The 22,942-nt window shown below is 46.6% G+C and overlaps 1 long non-coding RNA gene across 1 annotated transcript in view; it reads left to right on the top strand.

Annotated features, from left to right (window-relative positions):
• LOC131901399 (uncharacterized) overlaps positions 1-20,974 on the top strand; it is a 40,577-nt gene extending 19,603 nt beyond the window's left edge. The window contains exons 2-3 of the long non-coding RNA XR_009376517.1: positions 20,291-20,369; positions 20,691-20,974. This is a non-coding gene — a long non-coding RNA (uncharacterized LOC131901399). The remainder of the gene's footprint in view (positions 1-20,290; positions 20,370-20,690) is intronic.
• The last annotated feature ends 1,968 nt before the right edge of the window (positions 20,975-22,942 follow it).

The following is a 22,942-nucleotide window of genomic DNA, read 5'->3' as shown; positions in this document are numbered from 1 at the left end:
CGGGAAATTGTGTCACCAGGGGAGACTACCGCCCAACTCAATGGGACCCTAGGTCCAGCACGGAAGTCCCACCTGGCAGAAAGCCGCTCCCGGATGGACACAAGGGAAAAGGGCAGGCAGCTGTGTACACTGGTCACGACTCCAGGGTGGGGGCCTGAGCTTTGTGTCCCATGGTCCGATGGTCTAATATTGAGATAGGAGAGGAGAAGGGCTTCCTTCCAAAACCTTGGCCTCCAAGTTGAAGTGCATGCAGGTGGTTGCTGCCCCACATCACCAGGAGCAGGGACCACTGGAGGTCGGGGACATCCACAACCTCGCTTCAACAGGCAGGCCAGCCAGGGCCCTGAGGTGGAGACAAGGACACATCAAAAGAAGAAACATTGCACCCACCTGCCCTCTTGCCTACCAAACCCTGGGCTCAGGCCCCCACCTTAACCGTCTCCTAGGCAGCACCAGGCAACCATTCTGACCTACCTCCAGCTCTGTCACAATCCCTCTCCTCTGCACAGCCCTCCACCTCCCACCCCTAACCTCCCACCTCCTGACCCTACCCTACGCCAAATACCAGGCACCACTCAGGAAACTTCTCTTTCCATTCTCAAACTTCCCCAAGACCCTGTCAGGCATGGAACTCTCTGTATCCTCTATGGACACCCACCTACCTGTGGCAGGGCCTAGACACACACAGGACTCAGCTCTCTCAACAGATTCAAGTGGACCGAGGACAGGTAACATCAAAGCTGAGGGACAAGAAGCAATTCTCACTCTTAACTCCAGGATGCCTGCAGCACCCACCCACCCTGTCTGTCCTTATGGATGTCCCACAACATTCTAGGTGTCCTACACAAAATTCCCTCCAGGGGCACAGATCCATGGAACAGAAAAAAGTGTCCATAGACAGAGTGGGTCTGCCCACCAGCCTGCATGAAAAACAGCCCCAAACTAGAGAACACCCAACACCCCACAAGCAGATTCTCATTTGCTCTCCCACACTCTCTCATCCTGTCCCTCCCCCCTCTCTCTCCCTGTCACCCCCCAACCCCTCTCATTTATCTATCCTCCTCTACCTCCACCTCCACCTCTATCTCTGTCTCCCTCTGTCCCTGTCTCCCATGTACAGTCCCATCCCTGGTATCCAAGGTAGCTAGGCCATGTTCATTTGGGAAATGCTTTGTATTCCCCAACGGGAAGCCTTCCTTCCATGAGCACTGAAAGTCTCCAGAAGCCATCCTCCACACTGCTGACATCTTCTTGATGGAGCCTAGAAGGAAATCACTCTCCCTGCCACCTGGAGACAAGCTTGTCTATGGTCTTCCAACTCTCCATCTCTACAAAGCCTCCTGGAGACATTTGGTGAGGCTAAAAGGGGAGCTTCTTGGTGCAGGGGGTGAGGTTGGAGGCCCTGACTTCCTAGACCTGCCTGGTAGGCCACTCCAAAGGACAGTCCTGCCACCTACCCGATGGTTCTGACACAATGCTCTCAGCCACCATGCCCCGGCACACCCCTGAGCCCCAAACCACACACAGGATGCACCACTGAAAACCTTGTGCTCACCAGAACTGGAGCTGAAGGATGGAGCCTTAGAAGGCTCCACTACATGCCAACCTGTCCTTCCCTAAACCCTGGCCTGACCACCATAACTCTTACATACTGTGCCTCTCAGGCACTGCTTATGGACACTCACAGGATTAGGCCACAACAAAACCAGGAACACACAAACACCCAATACACACACACACACACACACACACACACACACAGAGAGAGAGAGAGAGAGAGAGAGAGAGAGAGAGAGAGAGAGAGAGAGAGAGAGGAGAGCAGTTCTAGGTCTACAGATAGTGTCCTCTGTTAATATCAGAGCCTTCTTTAAGTGTTCCTCCTGCTGAAATGATGTCTGGACAGGGCAGTGCAGGACAACGGGCTTTTTGAACTTGACCCTGGGAGTTCTCCCTGGGTTTAAGGCAAAGGGAGCTAGGCAGGAGAACACAAGAAGAAATATGCGGCCTGCATGTATCCTGCATGACACAGAGGAGGCTTGTCAGGGGAGGCAGGGACCATGAAACCTGGCCACCATGGTACCTAAGTTCTTCCTGGCCTCTTTGTGAGCACCCCTGAGTCCAAACCCTGGTCTGGATGCTTCTACTGGGATTCCCCTTGATCCACCACACTGCCTTGAGCTCCTGGATCACTGGGTACACACAACCAGGTTGCATAGGATGATGATGGGGCGGGGGAGGGACCTCGCAGACCACTTGTAGGATTCTGGGGTTTTGCTTTGGAGCAGGAACCTTTTCTGACAGTTTCCAGTCCCTGAATTCCACCTGTAGCACAGCTCAAGGGCAAACCCTGTCAAAAGAACATGAGGCAATCCAGAGAGAAGGCCTGGCAGCCAGAAAGGAGAGGGGCTTTCAGGAGAAGTTAAATGGATGACAGACATTTGGCCACAGTGGCTAGCACCAGACCTGAGACCCTGAGCACCTCCCAGAGATGCTGGGCAGAGTTTGTGTGGTTTCTCAAAGTGAGCTGTGGATACTGCTAGGGAGGCTCATACAAAAGATGGGCGGTCCTGCGTGGCCTGGTGCACCACGGTAAGGGCAGGCAGGCAGGCACACAGGATGTTTCCCCAAAACGACCATGATGCAGCCCAGGCTGCACATTCCCCTGCGGAGATGTCCTCTGCTGCTGCCAGACATGGTGGCCCCAGGACCTGGGAGGCTGTGCTCTTGCCAGCGGCAAGCCAAGTCTCGTGGCCCCTGCCCGGAGCTGGTCACCTGGACCCTGCATCCTCCTCCAGCTCTCCTGGGTCAAGGAGCGGGCAAGAGAACCTCTTTGGTGCTGGGAGACCCAGGCGGGAGCACTTCCCTAGCCAGCCCGCCCCCATTTCCAGGGAAGCACAGGGACTTGGTGGCGGAATCGGCAAACTGAATCCGCGTGATGGCAGTAGTGCACCAAAAATGCCAAGGACCAAGGCAGAAGGGTGCTCTCCCTCCGCCCTTCGCAAAGCAAAAAAAATAGGAAAAAAAAAGTCAGCTTTCTCCTGCCAGGCTCCAAGATGGAGGCCAACCATGTAGACCAGGACTGGACAGACAGGAGGCTCTAGGGCTGCTGCTAGGGATCCCAGCGTGTTCAGTGTGTGGGGGTGTGGTGGGCAGATGGAGGTTACCGCCCTTAACAGGTTCCTCCACTGCCCTGAGACACTGGGCTATGGACGCATGCCAGCCCATGAAGGCCCCGCCTGAGGGTATCATATGGTACTTGGAGAGGGTGTGGGTGGTAGAGGGTGTGATGGAGGGGGCCAAGTGGGGAGTGTGTGGATGTGGGTTCAGAGGCACTTGAGAGCCTGCACCAGACCCTAAGGGAATCCTCCACAAACCACATCTGGATTCTAGGGGAAGGAGCCTCAGAAACTTACTCATGGATTTGGGGACCGGGGCTGAGTGTTGCCCCCTAGCTGCCAAACCAGGGTATTCTCACAGCTGCATCCCTGCCCTTGCTGGCCCTCACCCCTAACACACACACACACACACACACACACACACACACACACACACACACACACACACAGACGGACAGACAGACAGACACACACACACACACACACACACACACACACACACACAGAGCAGCTTTCAGAGATCTAGTGTTGTCTACGTGACTCCACCCACCAGGGTGACCAGTACAGCTGCCAGGATGGCCTTGGGTCTGCTGACCCAAGCTTTCAAGTCAAGGTGCCAGCCAAGAGGGGCCTCCCAGCCTGACGCCAGTCCTGCTAGGGCAGTGGGCTTTTGGTGTCCCAGAACCCAGAGCACAGGGGAAGGTGTGACTACAAAGGAGACGACCACCCAACTCAATAAGACCCTAGGCCCAGCACGGGCTTCCCAACTGGCAGAAGGACAGGCAGCTGTGGGAACTGGTCAGGACTTTAGGGTCGTGGCCTGAGCCCAATGTCCCGTGGTTCTATGGTCTAATATTGAGATGGGAGAGGAGAAGGGCTTCCTTCCAAAACCTTGGCCTCCATAATGAAGTGCATTCAGGTGGATGCTGCCCCACATCATCCGAAGCAGGGACCACTAGGGGCCAGGGACATCCACAACCTCAACTCAACAGGCAGGCCGTCCAGGTACCTGAGGTGGAGACAAGGACACATCAAAAGAAGAAACATTGCACCCACCTGCCCTCTTGCCTACAAAACCCTGGGCCCAGGCCCCCACCTTAACCGTCTCCTAGGCAGCACCAGGCAACCATTCTGACCTACTTCCACCTTGTCACAATCTCTCTCCTCTGCACAGCCCTACACCTCTCACCCCTAACCTCCCACCTCCCTACCCTACTCTACACATACTACCAGGCACCACTCAGGAAACTTCTCTTTCTGTTCTCTAACTTCCCCAAGACCCTGTCAGGCATGGAACTCTCTGTATCCTCTGTGGACACCCACCTTCCTGTGGCAGGGCCTAGGCACACACAGGACTCAGCTCTCTCAACAGATTCAAGTGGACCGAGGACAGGCAACATAGAAGCTGAGGGACAATAAGCAATTCTCACTCTTAACACCAGGATGCCTGCAGCACACACACACCCTGTCTGTCCTTATGGATTTCCCCAACATTCCAGGTGTCCTACACAAAATTCCCTGCAGGGGCACAGATTCATGGAACAGAAAAAGGGTCCACAGAAAGAGGGTCTGCCCACCAGCCTGCATGAAAAAAAAACACCAACAAACTAGAGAACACCCAACACCCCACATGCAGATTCTCATTGGCTCTCCCACCCTCTCTCTCCCTTTTGCCCCCCGCTTCTCATTTATCTATCCTCCTCTACCTCCACCTCCACCTCTATCTCTGTCTTCCTCTGTCCTTTGCTCCTATGTACAGTCCCATCCCTGGTGTCCACGGAAGATAGGCCATGTTCAGTTGGGAAATGGTTTGCACACCTCAACAGGAAGCCTTCCTTCCATGAGCACTGAAAGACTCCAGAGGCCCTCCTGCACAATACTGACATCTTCCATGATGGAGCCTAGAAGAAAATCACTCTCCCTGCCACCTGAAGACAAGCCTGTCTATGTTCTTCCAAATCTCCGTCTCTACAAAACCTCCTGGAGACATTTGCTTAGGCTAAAAAGGGATCTTCCTTGTGCCTGGGTGAGGGTGGAGGTCCTGACTTCCTAGACCTGCCTGGCAGGCCACTCCAAAAGAGGGTCTCACCACCTTTCCAATGGTTCCTACACAATGCTCTCATCCATCATGCTCCGGCAAGCCCTGACCCCAAACCACACACATGAGGCACCAAACCTTGTGCTCATCTGAGCTGGTGCTGAAGGATGGAGCCCTAAAAGGCTTCCCTACATGCCAACCTGTCCTTCCCTTACATCCCAGAGCTGACCACCATAACTGTTACATACTGTGCTTCTCCGCCACTGCTTATGCCTTCTCACAGGACTAGGCCACAAAAATCCCAGGTATACACAAACACCCAACACACACACACACACACACACACACACACACACACACACACACAAGCACTCTTCCATGCTTAGCAGTTCTAGGACTCAAGATAGAGCTTTCTGTTAATTTCAGAGCCTTCTAGAAGTATTCTTCCATTTGAGATGATGCTTGGACAGGGGAGTGCAAGACAAGGGGCTTTTGGATCTTTGACCCTGGGTGTTCTTCCTGGGTTTAATGCAAAGGGAGCTAGGCAGATGAACACAGGAAGGAGTATGCAGCCTGCATATGTATCCTGCATGACACAGAGGAGTCTTGTCAGTGGAGGCAGGGGCTGTGAAACCTGGCCACCATGGTACCTAAGTCCTGCCTGGCCACATTGTGAGCAATCTTGAGTTCAAACCCTGCTCTGGATGCTTCTACTGGGTTTCACTTAGAGCCTCTACACTGCCTTATTGGGTACCCAGAACCAGCTTGCATAGGATGATGATGGGGGGGGGAGGTTCAGACTTTTTTTAGTGTTGTGGGAATGTGGCTGTGGAGCAGGAAATTTTTCGGACAGCTCCAAATTCCTGAATTCCTCTTGTAGCACAGTTCAAGGGGAAAGCCTTGTAAAAGAAACAAAAGGCAAACCAGAGAGAAGGTCTGGCAGACAGAGATTAGAGAGTGTCGCATCTAACTCGACCAGCAAGAAAAACATGACGCAGAGCTCTTCTCCAAGCTGTTTATTCAGGACCCTTAATCTATTTCTTTGTTCTTCTTCCTCTGGGGAGAGCCCGCCCCAGCCTTATATAGGTCTCAGTCCACCAGCCCCCATGCGCCACATGGGATTCCTGGATAGGTACACGTATGCCTTAGCAAGCCAAAATTTGAAACCAAGCCAAATAAGGAACTTATTGAAAGAAAGAGCGCTCGCCACCGGGGGGGGGGGGGGAGCCAGCTCCATCTTTAGAGTGCAGCTTCCCGCAGCTCTCTACAGTTCCCCCTTTTTGTTTTTGACAACAGGCAAGAGTAGAGGTTTGATCTCTGAGAAAACAAGAACCTGTACTAATGCTATCCAGGTGTCATCCACCTAGAGAGTACCAGACCAGTTCAGCATCCTTTTATCAGAGGCGGGAGATAGATGCCAACCCGCACGCAATCAAACATGCTCTTCTTGAGGTCAGTGTTAGATAGCCCAGCAAAGGAGAAATAGATGAGCTCTACATGAGCAAACTGGGAGTAAGGGGCGTGGGTGGAGGGCAAAGAATGGGAGATGAGCATAGAGTGGAACAGGAGGTTTGAGCTGGAAAGGGACAGAGTGGGAGAGCAGGGAAAGAGATACCATGATAAATAAAGACATCATGGGAATAGGAAAAAACAGGGTGCTAGGAAAGTTCTCAGGTACCCACAAGGATGATCCCACCTTAGACTACTAGCAATAATGAAGTGGGTGCCTGAACTGTCCTATTCCAGTGATCAGATGACTCAGTACCCAAACTGTAATCATAGAGCCCTCATGAAGTGACTGATGGAAGCAGATACAGAGATCCATGGCAAAGTGCCAGGATGATCACTAGGAATCCAATCGATGAGAGAGAGGAAGGATTTTTGGGCAGGGGACATTAAGATTATGATGAGAAAACACATAGAGATGACCAACAACGCTATTGGAAACCCACAAACTTAGTACCAATAACTGTGGAGCCCCCATAGGACTGGACTAGACCCTCTGGATATGTGAGACAATTGTTTAGCTTAAACCATTTGTGGGGCCCACAGGCAGGGGGATTGCAATCCATCCCTGGTACATGGGTGGGCTTTTTGGAGCCCAGTGGCTAGGGTGTGACACCTTTGCAGTCTTGGTGCAGTGGGGAGGGCCTTGGACCTGCCTCAGCTGAGTGGGCCAGGATCTACTGACTCCCCATGGGAGACGTTCACTTGGAGGTGGTGGGAATGCAGGGTACGATGGGGAGGAATGCTAGGGAGCAGGAATAGGGAGGGTCTGTAGCTGGTATGTGAAATGAAAAGAAATTTTCTTAGTAATAAAAAAAGAAGAAAATTGTTAATTAAGTGACATTACATTCTGTAGTAGTATTGTGTTCCCCAAAATATTGTGTACCTTAATAAACTTATCTGGGGTCAGAGAACAGACAGCCACTAGATACAGAGGCTAGAAAATGGTGGCACTCATGCCTTTAATCAGCATTCCAGAGACAGAAATCTCTCTGGATCTCTGTGAGTTTAAGGCCACATTGGAAACAGTCAGGCATGGTGACTCAAGCCTTTAATCCCAGAAAGCAGTCTTTAATCCCAGGGAGTGGTGGTAGAAAGCAGAAAAGTTTATAAGGCGTGAGGACCAGAAACTAGAGGCATTTGCCTGGTTAAGCATTTGGCTGGTTAAGCATTCAGGCTTCTAGCAGCAGTTTAGCTGAGAGCCATTGGGATGTGAACACAAAAGCTTCCAGTCTGAGGAAAAAGGACCAGCTGAGAAGTTGGCCAGGTGAGGTTAGATGTGGCTTGTTCTGATACTCTGACCTTCCTGCAATTACCCCAATAACTGGACTCAGGTTTGATCTTATTAATAAGAACTGTTAAGATTCATGCTACAACATTCCTTTTCCCTTTTATCTTTTCATTCACTCCCTTCCAAAATCCCTTCTAAATTCTTCCTTTTTAAGTGTGAGTGAACAAGTATGATGAAATACATGAATACAATCTGCTGCATCCATTTTTGTTAGTTGTACATATATGGATGTTTGGCTGACCATGTTGTATTGGCCAAATAATTAGACATCTCATCCCTGCTCTATTCTCACAAATATAGGATAATTCTATGTTTTAATCCACATCAGGTATTTAACCCTGACTAGGCTGCCTTGTACCAGAAATATAAAGAAGAATATAAAACTTATGGTAGAAAATGCCTTATAATTTAAGAGCACCAAAGTTTCCTTCATAGCACTCAGCTTCCATTCCCAGTACATATAGAAGCTTACTACTATCTGTAACTCCAGCATCAGAGGCTCCCACACCATCTCATGGTCTTGCTGGCCACCATAAGAAGAGGAGACTTAGACCATTAAAACCATTTTTCAAGCCGTGTGTGATAGTGCATTTTTTTTAGTACCAGCCATCTGCACACAGAGGCAGGAAGATGACTCTGAGATTCACAGCCTGTGCTACATAGTCTACAAATGCACACATGGCACACACACACTCACACACATATACACAGTAAAAGAACAAAACTTAAAAAAAAAACCAAGAACAGGAGAATTGGAAAATTGGAACAATACAATACCTATTAAAATCAATTCAAGTGTCTGCCACTGGTATCCATAGAACCATTTTCAAAAATAATTATGACCATGCATACAATCACAGGCCATCAATCCCAGCCACTGAGAGAAACTGAATACTTGTGGGTAGGCCACCACCATACCATGTTACCTGAACTGCCCATGATGAGCTGGGTGTTATTAGACCAAACAAGTCATGAAGTAAGACACACTGCAGCAATCTCTTATCAAATGAAAGTTGTATATGAGTGGTTGGGCCCAAGCAGATCCTGAAGGAACAAGCAAGCTCCATGAAGAAATTGCCAAAATGCCTATGGTTTCTTTTGTGGATATTGCTCTGTATGTTGTGACTATGTTGCTCTGATTGGTTAATAAATAAAGTGATGATTGTCTAGTAGCCAGGCAGGAAGTATACACAGGACAAAAAGAGATAAGATTTCTGGGAACAGAAAGGCTGAGTCAGGAGTTGCCAAAAGCTGTTGCCATGAAAAGCAAGATGTAAAAATACCGATAAGCTATGAGCTGTGTGGCAAGGTATATATTTAAAGAAATGGGTTAATTTAAGATGTAAGATCTAGGTAGCAAGAAGCCTGAGCCATTAGGCCATACAGTTCTAATTAATATAAGCCTCTGTGTGTTTATTTGGTTCTGAGCAGCTGTGATACCAGTTACAGGTTTCTACTCCTGTTCCCATGCCTTCTGCTGCCAAGCACACACCTCTACAGTCTCATGGGGTATTCCCTATGACTGGCTGAAGTAAGAGAAGACTAGGGTCAGTTGATTGTCCTGTACATCATGCAGGCACCACCCAGAAGTAGACAGCTGCAGGATTTCAATATCATTTGGGGATAACCCTGAAATATATTGGTGAAATGTGTAAGAGCCCAAAAAAGCTTGACCACACAGCTGCCATGACAGGCTTAGGGACCCAGGTACATCTGTCATAATAGGCTTACTGGTAGGCAATATCTGGATCCTTATGCTGACAGCACTCAGGGATTTACCCAAGGATGGGCCAGCATCTAAGGGAAAGTGTCTGACATTCCAAACATTGCAACTATTACATATGAATAGAAAAGATCAAGATTGACAGATGTCTGTGTGAAGGTGTCAGATCCCCTAGATCTGGAGCTACAGACTCTTGATCCTGGAGTTACAGATAGTACTGAGCTTCTGTATGTACTAGGAATGGAAGGTGGATGTATGCTCTGAAAGAATCTTCAGTTTTCTTAACAGATAAGGCATTTTCTACCCTAAGTTTTCAGTGAATCAGTGCATTCCAGTTCTTCCACTCTTTCCTCTTTTTGACAACTACATGTAGCTGTCAGTGACAAGTTCCTGCATGCCCACACTCTGTGATTTACATTTGGGCCTTAAAGCTTCTCAATCCCTACCCTCTCAATCCCTGTAACCTACATTCCTGGATGGAATAAGGATGTTCTAAAGAGACACTTATATCTCTCCCTTTGTCTAACAACTAGTGAAACAGTGAACCACATGTAATTTTAATTTCACTGAGCATGTCATTGTGCGAAAAGACTTGAATCCTCCAGATGAGAATATGGGAGGGTTTTATAGATGGGAAAAATTCATTATATGTCTTTTATATTGCTCAGTTTTGCTTAACTTTTACCATCTATCGAAACCTCTTAAGACCCCACAAATAGGTTAGTTATCTAATATTTTCTTTATTGTTCCAAATTAGTCAATTTGAATAAATATCATGTTTTAAATTTTCATTAATAATTTGCTTTATTCCCTTTTCTATTTCTGTTTTTTTTGTAGAGAATAATATTAATATGACTCTTCGGCTGGCCTGGAACTCACATTATAGACTAGGCTGTCCTTGGACATCAGAGAGATCTGTTCACCTTGCCACCAGATTTCCTGCATTATAGATGGGCATGCCACTCACTGGATAACTTGAGCAATTTAATTGGCTTAGTGAGGATGAATGGCTGAGCCTGCCTAGGTAGAGTAGCCAGGACACAGGTTCTGGTGCTATCTCCAGTAACAGAAGAAGATTCCCATCAAATGTAGCCTTCCTACCTTAATGTCCACTGTCTTACAACTATGAGAAATTTTATTTTTCTTTAGTATTGAGTCTGTTGTTTCTGATCAATGACCAGGGAAGAGTTATGTCCTTATTCTGCAGATGGTGAAACCCAGGCTCAGAGAGATGAATATTTTTTGAATATAGTTAATTACAAATGTTCATGTAACTCATCCTATTATTCTAATACCTCACTAAATGCATTTGAAGGAACCTAAGCCTGACATGGTGGTTCAGCCCTGTAATCATATTACTTAGAATGTGGAGGTAGGAATTTTAAGTTTTCAAAGTTATACAAAATGAGAATGGTCAATGGGGTCTGGTGGGAGGACCATAGAACTAAAGAAGACTGTAATTGGCTTAGGAGGGTGTCCATAGTCTTCCCTTCAGCTCCAAACTTCAGGGTCATGGCATCAGCAATTGTTAGCTGAGGTATTTACCACCTCAACCTTACTATTCTGGATAATATTTTCTATTCTTTATAATGTTTCCAGTCCAAGGCACCTAAATGATAAGACTCTTGTTGCTCATTAAATAGTGGAATTCTTCTGCACATGGGAGAATTAGCCTCAGGCAGGGATGAGCTCCCCAAGTGCATGTCCAATAAAAAGTGTTCATCCTAGGATCCCTATAAACACAACCAACAGAAATGGACTTAGCAGTGTTTATTCATATATTTGTGCATACATATTCTCACAGGCATAACAAGGAAGAAACTGGAAGGGAAGAATTTGGGAAGGGATGGCGAGAGGAGAAGGAATGGGGAAATTGATTTAATACATATTAATTAAAATGTATAAAAATAAATTTTAATTAAAGAAGTGTCTTAGGGAGATAGTTTAACAGTTAAAAGCAGCACAAGGTATTGTTACATAGGACAGAGGTTCCATTATACCTAACCATCTCCTGTAACTCTCTTCTGGCCTCTGCAAGAACTCTGCACAGACTCCTGGAGGCAAACAACCTCATACATAAAATAAAATAAAGCTTAAAAATGGAATTCTCTGCAATGATGTCCCAGCCCTGAGACAGACAGCAGGCAGGGCTAGTTAAAATGATCTCCTTCCCATCCTGCATGCTTGTAAGACATTCTATAAAATCAATTTTCTGCATTCATGGAGAGATTCATTCTACCAGTCCTGATTATGTAGAAAAGTTTGAATATTACAGTTGTCATTTTTCTTCACCTACCCAGGAAGGAACATGTGCTGACTAACAATGATACTCATAAATGCTTTCTTCCTAGCTCCATTATTCTCTAAGTATTCAACTTTCCATGAAGAGTACTCTTCATTATTATTTAGTTTTCCAACTGTTTACTCCAAGTTTCAGGAATAAAAACTCCTTAAGCAACGGAGCCATCATCCAGCTTTCTGATGGGAGAAAGACTTATTATCTTGAGTATGATCTAATTCCTGCTTTTCTTTGCTGGTTGTCTGAAGTCCCAGTGACAAACAGGGAAAAAATACCTTCAGTTCACCTGATGTCAGTGTTAAGTGACACAACAAACACTCCTTGTTTGTCTTTACGTATCTTTTGTTGTTGTTAATATTCTGGGCACCCTTCTACCTGTGTGACAGGGAATCTCCACCCCACATAGTATAGTGGTCTGTACAAGCTAGCTAGTTACATTGTGTCCAGGAGGAAGAAGGGGAAGTGCCTAAGGAGAGCAGGAAGAGAGCAGGTTTACTTTTGCAGCCAAGGGCAAGTGCTATTGATGTGCATATCTCTGCTGATCTAGAAAAAGTCTTTGTCTGGGTGGAAGGGAGGGACAGGAGCCATTGTGCTGGGTTTTTGAACACATTTTAACCCTATGAGATGTGGTATTGTCACTCAGGTCTCATTAGCCAATCAGGTCCTCCAGGTGGGCTGCCCGTCAGAAGTTGTGCAGGGTGCTTCCTGCCACCCCAGGCTTCAGACTTTTCTTTGAAGAGAAGCTGGCACCAGCAGTTTTGTGTGGTGTGGTGTGCTGTGAGTGCTGCTGCAGGGAGCTGAGCAGACAGCATGGCTGAGCTGGGAAACCATGACATGGTGAGTGAGAGGCTGCTGTCTTCAGATGGGGTGGAGCAGATGGTGAGGTGGAGGATCCAGTGTGGTGGGTCCTCCTCGGGTCTGAGTGGGAACCTGCCTGCAATATCCCTGTCCTCTGATGTCCCATGTGGTACTTGAAATGAAAGGACCAAGCATATGCCATAACTGGCTGCTCAGTCTTCTCTCAGAGATCAGGCCTCAATTTCAGTTTCCTGAGACTTGAGCAAGCAGTTCCTGGGAGGGCCATGAACAAAAGACATAGTCCATGCAGTAGCTCCCTTTCTGCATGTACTCTGACTGCTCAAAGTTCAGCCAGATGTTTACTTTCTGGGGCCCCTCACCAACTTAGAGTTATGTGCAGTACGTGCTTGGCCAGCCAGCCCCCATGGTGGCTCAAGGACAAAGCCTGGGACTTGTGCTGGCCTGCCCCCAAAGTAATAAATTGTAACCACCAACCAGTAAATCCAAAGGTTACATACCCTCACCCAATTAAAAGAGAACAGAGATAGAAATAAACCAATCCGAGTTGCACCCGTGCAAAACTCCCCCAACCCCCTTGAAGGGCTTGTGGATTTCGCCTTTAAAAAGCTAGCCACACAAAGAAAAAGCAAGTTCCTCTTGGCCTCACGACTACGAGTGAGTGCTTTGGATTGAGCTTCCCTGCCCACGGCTTGTAAACAAACAGAAATAAACCATGCTGTTGCATTCTGAACCTAAGGTCTGTGGTAAAGTCTTTGGAGTCCCAATCTGGGCATAACAGAAACTCCCTGGATCCAGAGGCAGGCCTCTGAATACCTATTCTATGGGCTGAATCTGCTCACAGAATTGAAAGTACAAAGCTGTGCTTAAAAATATCTTTGAACTTAAACATTTTTTTTTGCACCCATAGAACGCAGGTTGCCTAACTTGGAGAGTACCTTCTAGTACCTTGTTGAGTGAGAATCAGTATTTTGCATTTAATTTTTATGTATAAGATCCATTTATAATTAATTTTGTGGGTGGGTGAAAAAGGCATCTCATGCATTGGGTAGCACTCCACTACTAGCATATGATGTAGATGAGTATAATGGTTGATTTAAAGGATTTACTAATGCTTAGGAGATAGTAACTCTCACAAAACAGAATTTAGAGGAGGGAGGTCTGTCTCAAAAAAATATTCCCCAAAGATAAATGTATTCTAGCCAGGCTTTTTAGAGATTAGGACAGTAGGATACAAATTTTTTCACCAGGATTGTCCAGACATTTGTTTCCAAACCATTACAAAGGAATAACTGCTGATTTACAAAAAGCAACTAGGCCCAAACTTATATCAAAGAATGAGATTCTAACAAGCTGCTTATTGAGACATTATATGTCACAGCCAACCCTAAGGCTTGTTGTGCCATAAAGTTCCATTTTTTTTGGTTGTTTTTTTTAGTTTTTCAAGACAGGGTTTCTCTGTAGCTTTGGAGCCTGTCCTGGACCAGCTCTGTAGACCCGGCTGGCCTCAAACTCACAGAGATCCACCAGCCTCTGCCTCCTGAGTGCTGGTATTACAGGTGTGAACCACCAGTGCCCAGGCCCAGTTTTCTTTTGAGAAAAGCATGGTTCAGCCAGAAGGTCAATATGACACCAGGTGACAAGTATTTGAAAAGTTAAACAATGTTGTATTAAGGACTAGACTGATCAAGCAAGGCTTTCATTTTGGCACTCAGACAAGGAAAAGTATCATTCTTGGGAGAGCAATTAACAGCCTGGGGCCTAGGCCTTGGGAGCTTTCCCTAAGGGCCTGATTTATTGACAATAAAACAGAGCTACTTCCATAAAATCAGGAACATGTTTGGGGGAACTGGTAATGGTGTGGAACCAGGGCTTTTATGGTGGGGTTGCTTCAGATCCCACATGGAGCTATGGATATCAGTCCCAAGACCACTGATGGGTTTATTCAATAATGATCTTGAGATATCCTGTGCTCCCTTTTGCAGCATTGTTTGATAAGCCTCCTCCTGATTCTGTCCCACTGTATTGCAGTTTCTGTAGACTTCCTGGAAGTTCCTCATTTCCTTCCATTTCCTCCCTGGAAGTAGGTGCTATTCTTTTTAAGAAGCTTACATGGCATGCAATACAGATTGTGCAATGTCTCCTCCTACCACCTTTTATTTTTTCTACCTTCCACTTTTCTCACCATTCTTACCCACTGTCAGCTTCACCCCAGCACAATGTCACTAAAGAATGACCTACTGTTTCAGGTGTCTGGTCTACTTAAGAAACAATTCTGGGAATATTTTTTCTGTCTAATTCACCCATCGGCCCAAATGGCTAGACCTACAAGTTGTCTATCTTTGTTTAAATTGTTCAAAGTGCAACCTGGAGCATGAAGCTAAAAAACAAAAGGATTCCATTCTGTTGCTCTCCAGGCCAATGATCTCACTGTTCTCTCTACTATACCTTCAAAATTCTTAAATTAAATGAGTTTTAAAATTATCCATTTGAGTCATGTAGTTGACAATCCATGGTTGTCACCAGGAAAAGGTTTTGAATGTGAAACATTGCTTCTGACTTCAAACCAAATAGCAGAAATAGTTTATTGTGCACACTGCAGGGGGAAGCAGGATAGGTAATTAGCAGCTGGAGTCTCTGTTATAGAAAAGGACTTGATTATGGTAGCAGGAGTTATTTTATAATTTCCCATCATGATTTAATTTATGTTACATGAATGATCACAGACCAGATCGTGTGAGTGTGGAGTTTGGGAAGGTTATCTTGAGCCAATAAATATTGAATTTGGTATTAGGAAACTCTCCTATGCAGATATGTCCAGTCCTGCTTGACATAGTTATGTCAGCTTATGGTTTGAGAAATAGACCATTAACAGTAACTGGTTGTGTCAAATTATACATCTCAGCAGCCAACACATGCATATGAGCAAGATCAATCTATCTCATATTAATAACATTCCCTCTACTAGGGAAGGACCTACTCTTTTTCAAAATCAATATTGCCAATTTTTTTATCTTAAAAATACATTATTTATAACATTTAAAGACGACTTATTGGTATCATTTTTAATACTTTCTTTTAGTGCATTTCTGCTCTTATCTCTGTTTCTGTTCTCTAATGTCTCTAGGTAATCAAGAGCTTTATTTCTTTTCTCTCAAGTAATGTTGATTATTGATTTCTGTGTAGAGCAATGTCTCCTTTAGTTGAGACTTGCCTCATTCTATGTAATTGAGAATTGCATTGAACACCTAATCCTTCCTCTGCTGTCCAGTGCTGGGAAAATAGTCCTGCAACTCCTTCCATTCTGGGCCTTGACTGGTCAGTCAGAAGAAAAAGTAAACCAGTAAGTGAGTGACCCCCAACCTCTCTGTCTTTTATGGGAGACTTTTAAATGAAGAGGAACCTCTGAAAGAATTGAGTTCACTGACCAACTTTGAAGCTAGTGGAGTCACAGCACAAGAAGGGAGAGGTAGGGTGGGGGTTGAGAGATTTCCTACTTCAACAGTACCTTAGATTAGCAATGAGGAATTAGGTAATCAATTTAGATGTTCTATAAATATCCTGATTGTCCCTTTCTTGGAGTCCACAGACAAGGGCAGTCAAGAATCTGGATAAAAGACTGATCTTATCATGGAACCAAATTGCTATAGTTATAGTACTTCACTCATAATAGAATTGGTTAAAATGTTGTGGCCATGCCTAATGGAACTGTTATTTAATTGTTTGTGATAGTTGTGAAGTCTGTACTTGTTTAGTTTCTATACACATAGAATTATAGTTGTCTGGATAACAGTGATCAAGGTCACACTTTTCTGGTTAAGTTTCCTTTGCTCTCTGATTAATAGTTGACTGCACTTTCCTGCCTTTATTCTTGGTTTTTGTCTCTATCTCCTTTATTCTTTCATAAATATTGTACACATTCTTGATTGTTATAGCTTTGTACTAAGTATAGAAGTCATATTAAGTCAATCTGTGTACTATTTTTTCATACTACCGTTGATCATCCTGAGTGTTTTCACAGTTAAAGTAGCAATGTAATTAGCTTTCCTGTTATAAATTGTTGGGCATTGTTGATGGATTGTATTCATTTTATGCTCTAGATTTACCATAAACAACATCTTAGTTTTGGTGCATCGTGTTCTAAAAAATATTTTCTTTTTTAATTATTTAGGTTTTGTTGTTCTTGCTGTTAATCTGTATAAGCCTTTTAGTTTATTGGATAACGCATATTATGGGTTTTAGAAGGTGGCTCAGCACGTATTCATTTTGGAGATGGCCTGAGTTCAGATATCAACATTCAATTAAGAGACTCATACTATCCACTCTTGCAGATACTGTATACAGAAGGAAAACATACTCTCTCAAGCAAAATCATGCTAAAATAGCAATAAACTTGTTTTGAAAATTGTTTGTGACTTATAATGTAATTACAGCATACCAATGTGCTTTAAGTGTACACTCATTCTTTAAAAATCTCTTACCTTGAATTTTGTTTTAAAAAGTTTTCATTTCCTCACTCTGGTGCAGACTTACAGGGAATTATCAGTCATAGGAAAGAAGATATTGTCTGTTAGTGATCCTAACAGATATCCTTTTCTTGATCATAAGAGAATGAGATCCTTTTAGTAGTCAAAAGTGTTTTCTACAAAGTTAAAATATCAGAGGGCTTCAAGTGAATCTCTCCAATTTCAGTAAAAGATGCTCCTCACATAACACATTTTCTATTATTGGCAAAGGAGAGAATGAGTATACAGGATGAGTGATGGCCAGTGATTTCTTGTGGTTGATTTTGATTAGAACCTAGTCATTCTTGTTTAATGTATCATGATATATATTTGTTGGTATGTCTTTATGTCTCATTTCTTTTTCAGTGGTCCCATCTATGATTTTAGTTTTATTATCATCTAACTATATTGCTGTTTCTCTGGAAAGTGTTTGACCTTCACCAATTTTGCATAACATGACACTATGTTCTGAAAATTCTGACCTCATAGAACTAGTCTTTTTTGGTAGGCATAAAATAAATATTTGGAAAGTAAGATACATGGGATAATTTGGATTCTATGAGGAGAAGATGCATAAAACATTTTTGCATTTAATATTTGTGTTTCAGAAAAATTTTAAATCTTTTACAGTATCATATAAGGCTACAACTATTGAAGATACTGAAATTTTAAAGACTTTGTAGGCTTATAATAAGCAACTTTAATGTTTTTCTGTAATAAAAACAGTCCTTGTTTTGATTTTTTTGACACATTCTTTCTATGTAGGCCTGGCTGTCCTGGAACTTACATGTAGATCAGGCTGACCTTAAACTCAGACAGATCCTCCTGTCTCTGATTCTCAAGTGCTGGGAAGGAAAGCTTACGCCAACATGTCTGGTCTTTATTTAGGTTCTATGAAACAGTCTCAATATGTATCCTTGGTGGGCCTGCATTACTGAGTAGAGCAGGCTGACTTCAAGCACAGAGATTTGTTTGCTTCTGAATCCAGAGCCCTGGAATTCAAATATATGTTGCCATACCTGGCTGAGATATTTTTATATGGCTACTAAATGTCAGTGTTGGTTTTGCTTTGAGAAAGCTTGGGGTTCACGGAAGCACAGCCTCCCGGGTCCTGTGGCCGCCATGTCTGGGAGCAGGAGAGGACCTCTCCGCAGAGGATTGTGCAGCCTGGGCTGCATGGGGGTGGTTGTGTGGAACTTTTCCTGCCTCCGTGCCAGCCCGCCTGCCCTTACGGTGGTGCACAAGGCCACCCCGGGACCCCCTAGCTTTTGTCTGAGCCTCCCTAGCAGTATCCACAGCTCACTTCTGGAGACCACACAAACTCTGCCCTGCATCTCTGGGAGGTGCTCAGGGTCTCAGGCCTGGTTGCTAGCCACCTTGGCCAAATGTCTGTCATCCATTTATCTCCTCCTGCCATCCCCTCTCCTCTCTGGCTGCCTGGACTTCTCTCTGGCTTGCCTTTTGTTTCTTTTACAACTGGATTTTCTCTTGAGTTGTGCTACAGGTTGAATTTAGGCACTGGGACCTGTTAGAAAAGGTTCCAGCTCCAGAGCCACATCCCCAGATCCCTGTAAGGGATCTGGAACCCTCAACCCCCCAATCATCATCCTATCCAACCTGATTGTTCGTACCCAGTATGGCAGTGTGGTGGCTCAAGGTGAATTCCAGTAGATGCATCCAGAACAGTGTTTGGACTCAGGGGTGCTCACAAAGAGGCCAGGCAGCACTTAGGTACCATAGTGGCCAGGTTTCACAGCCCGTGCTTCCCCTGACAAGCCTCCTCTGTGTCATTCAGGACACACATAGTCCTGTCTTCTCCTGCCTAGCTTCATTTGCATTAAACCCAGGAAGAACTCCCACCATCAAAGGTCCAAAAGTCCCTTGTCCTGCATTCTCATGTCCAGACATCATCTCAGCAGAAAGAATACTTAGAGAAGGCTCTGAAATTAACAGGGCACTATCTGGAGTCCTAAACTGCTAAGCATGCAGGAGCGCTTTTGTGTATGTGTGTGTGTGTGTGTGTGTGTGTGTGTGTGTGTGTGTGTGTGTGTATACCTGGGATTATTGTGGCCCAGTACTGTGAGAAGTCATAGCAGTGCCTGAGAGGCACAGTATGTACGAGTTATGGTCGTCAGCTCTGGGATGTAGAGGAAGGACAGGTTTGCATGTAGGAAGCCTTTTAGGGCTCCATCCTTCAGATCCAGCTCAGGTGAGTACAAGGTTTGGAGTGGTGCTTCGTGTGTGTGGATTAGGGCTCAGGGGCATGCCAGAGCGTGGTTGGTAAGAGCATTGTGTAGGAACCATTGGGAAGGTGGCAGTACCGTCCTTTAAAGTGGCCTGACAGGCAGGTCCATGAAGTCAGGTCCTCCACACCCACCCCCATCACCAGGAAGCTCCCATTTTAGCCACAGCAAAAGTCTCCAGGAAGCTTTGTAGAGAGGGAGATTTGGAAGAGCATAGACAGGCTTGTCTCCAGGTGGCAGGGAGAGTGATTTTCTTCTAGGCTTCATCATGGAAGATGTCAGCAGTGTGGAGGAGAGCCTCTGGAGACTTTCAGTGCTCATTGAAGGAAGGCTTCCTATTGAGGAGTGAAAAGCATTTCCCTACTGAACATGGCCTAGCTAACCTGGATACCAGGGATGCGACAGTACATAGGAGCGAGGGACAGAGAAAGACAGAGATAGAGGTGGAGGTGGAGGTAGAGGAGGATAGATAAATGAGAGAGAGAGAAAGTAAGGCGAGAGCAAATGAGAATCTGCATGTGGGGTGTTGGGTGTTCTCTAGTTTGTTGGTGTTTTTTTTTTTTTTCATGCAGGCTGGTGGGCAGACCCACTCTGTCTGTGGACACTTTTTTCTGTTCCATGGGTCTGGGCCCGTGGAGAGAAATTTGTGTGAGGACACCTGGAATGTTTAGGGAAAGCCATAAGGACACACAGGGTGGGTGTGTGCTGTAGGCATCCTGGTGTAAAGAGTGAGAATTGCTACTTGTCCCTCAGATTCTATGTTACCTGTCCTCGGTCCACTTGGAATCTCTTGAGAGAGCCGAGTCCTGTGTGTTCCTAGGCCCTGCCACAGGTAGGTGGGTGTCCACAGAGGATACAGAGAGTTCCATGCCTGACAGGGTCTTGGGGGAAGTTAGAGAACGGAAAGAGAAGTTTCCTGAGTGGTGCCTGGTATTTGGTGTAGGGTAGGGTCGGGAGGTGGGAGGTTAGGGGTGGGAGGTGGAGGGCTGTGCAGAGGAGAGAGATTGTGACAGAGGTGGACGTAGGTCAGAATGGTTGCCTGGTGCTGCCTAGGAGACGGTTAAGGTGGGGGCCTGGGCCCAGGGTTTGGTAGGGCAAGAGGGCAGGTGGGTGCAATGTCTCTTCTTTTGATGTGTTCTTGTCTTCACCTCAGGGACCTGGACGCCCTGCCTGTTGAGGCAAGGTTGTGGATGTCCCGGGCCTTATGGTCCCTGCTTCGCATGATGTGGGGCAGCATCCATCTGAACGCTCATCACTACCAAGGCCAAGGTTTTGGAAGGAAGTCCTTCTTCTCCCATCTTAGTATTAGACCATCGGATTTGGGACACGGGACTAAGGCCGCTGACTCTGCATCCCTTACAAGCATACACAGCTGCCTGCCCTTTTGCCTTGTGTCCATCCTGGAGCGGCCTTCTGCAAGGTGGGAAGCCCGAGCTGGGTCTAGGGTCCCATTGAGTTGGGTGGTCGTCTCCCTTGGTGTAACACCTTCCATCCCACTGCCTTAGAAGAACCGGGTACAGCCTTGGAGGCCCCTCTTGCCGGGCCACCTTGACCTGGAAGCTTGGGTCAGCAGACCCAAGGCCATGCTGGAAGCTGTACTGGTCACCCTGGTGGGTGGAGTCATGTAGACAGCCACTGGATCTCTGAAAGCTGCTGTGTGTGTGTGTGTGTGTGTGTGTGTGTGTGTGTGTGTGTGTCTGGGTTGAAGGCTGGGCTAGGGCAGGGATGCAGCTGTTAGAATACCCTGGTTTGGCAGCTAGGGGGCGATGCTCTGCCCCTGAACCCCAACCCCATTATTATGTTTCTTTACCTCCTCCCCTATAGTCCAGATGTGGTTTGTGGAGGACTTCCTTAGGGTGGGGCTCAGACTCTCAAGTGAGCCTGCCCCCACATCCACACACTCCCCACTTGGCCCCCTCCATGACACCCTCCACCACCTGCCCTCTCTCCCTGCACCCCACCATACCCTCAGGCGGGGCCTTCAGGGGCTGGCACAAAGCCGAGTGTGTCAGGGAAGTGCAGTGCATAGAGGTTACAATGGAGGAACCAGTTAAAGTCTGTTACCCCCATCTACACACCACACCCTCACCTTCTGCACACCACTGAATCCCTAGCAGCAGCCCTAGAGTGGCATGTCTGTCCAGTCCTAGCCTAGATGGTTGTCCTTCATCTTGGAGCTTTGGCTTTTTTTTTCTTTTTTTTTTTTTTTGCTTTGTGAAGGGCGGAGAGAGAGCACCTTTCGCCCTTGGCCGTTGGCATTCTTGGTGCCCTGCTGCCATCCCGTGGATTCAGTTTTCCAATTCCGCCAGCAGGTTCCTGTGCTACCCTGGAAATGGAGGCGTGCCGCCTAGGGAAGGGCTCCCGCCTGGGTCCCCCAGGACCAAAGAGGTTCTCTGGCCCGCTCCATGACCCAGGAGAGCTGGAGGAAGAAGCAGGGTCCAGATGACCGGCTCCGGGCGGGCGACACGTGGCTGGCTTGGGGTTCATGGAAGCACAGCCTCCTGGGTCCTGTGGCCACCATGTCTGGGAGCAGGAGAGGACCTCTCCGCAGGGGATTGTGCAGCCTGGGCTGCATGGGGGTGGTTGTGTGGAACTTTTCCTGCCTCTGTGCCAGCCTGCCTGCCCTTAAGGTGGTGCACAAGGCCACCCTGGGACCCTCTAGCTTTTGTCTGAGCCTCCCTAGCAGTATCAACAGCTCACTTCTGGAGACCACACAAACTCTGCCCTGCATCTCTGGGAGGTGCTCAGGGTCTCAGGCCTGGTTGCTAGCCACCTTGGCCAAATGTCTGTCATCCATTTATCTCCTCCTGCCATCCCCTCTCCTCTCTGGCTGCCTGGACTTCTCTCTGGCTTGCCTTTTGTTTCTTTTACAACTGGATTTTCTCTTGAGTTGTGCTACAGGTTGAATTTAGGCACTGGGACCTGTTAGAAAAGGTTCCAGCTCCAGAGCCACATCCCCAGATCCCTGTAAGGGATCTGGAACCCTCAACTCCCCAATCATCATCCTATCCAACCTGATTGTTCGTACCCAGTATGGCAGTGTGGTGGCTCAAGGTGAATTCCAGTAGAAGCATCCAGAACAGGGTTTGGACTCGGGGTGCTCACAAAGAGGCCAGGCAGCACTTAGGTACCATAGTGGCCAGGTTTCACAGCCCGTGCTTCCCCTGACAAGCCTCCTCTGTGTCATTCAGGACACACATAGTCCTGTCTTCTCCTGCCTAGCTTCATTTGCATTAAACCCAGGAAGAACTCCCACCATCAAAGGTCCAAAAGCCCCTTGTCCTGCATTCTCATGTCCAGACATCATCTCAGCAGGAAGAATACTTAGAGAAGGCTCTGAAATTAACAGAGGGCACTATCTGGAGTCCTACAACTGCTAAGCATGCAGGAGCGCTTTTGTGTATG

This window comes from Peromyscus eremicus, unplaced genomic scaffold, assembly GCF_949786415.1.
Source record: "Peromyscus eremicus unplaced genomic scaffold, PerEre_H2_v1 PerEre#2#unplaced_75, whole genome shotgun sequence".
Classification (NCBI taxonomy): Eukaryota; Metazoa; Chordata; class Mammalia; order Rodentia; family Cricetidae; genus Peromyscus; species Peromyscus eremicus.
Note: the sequence above shows the minus strand (reverse complement) of the source record. Positions and strands in the feature narration are given on the sequence as shown.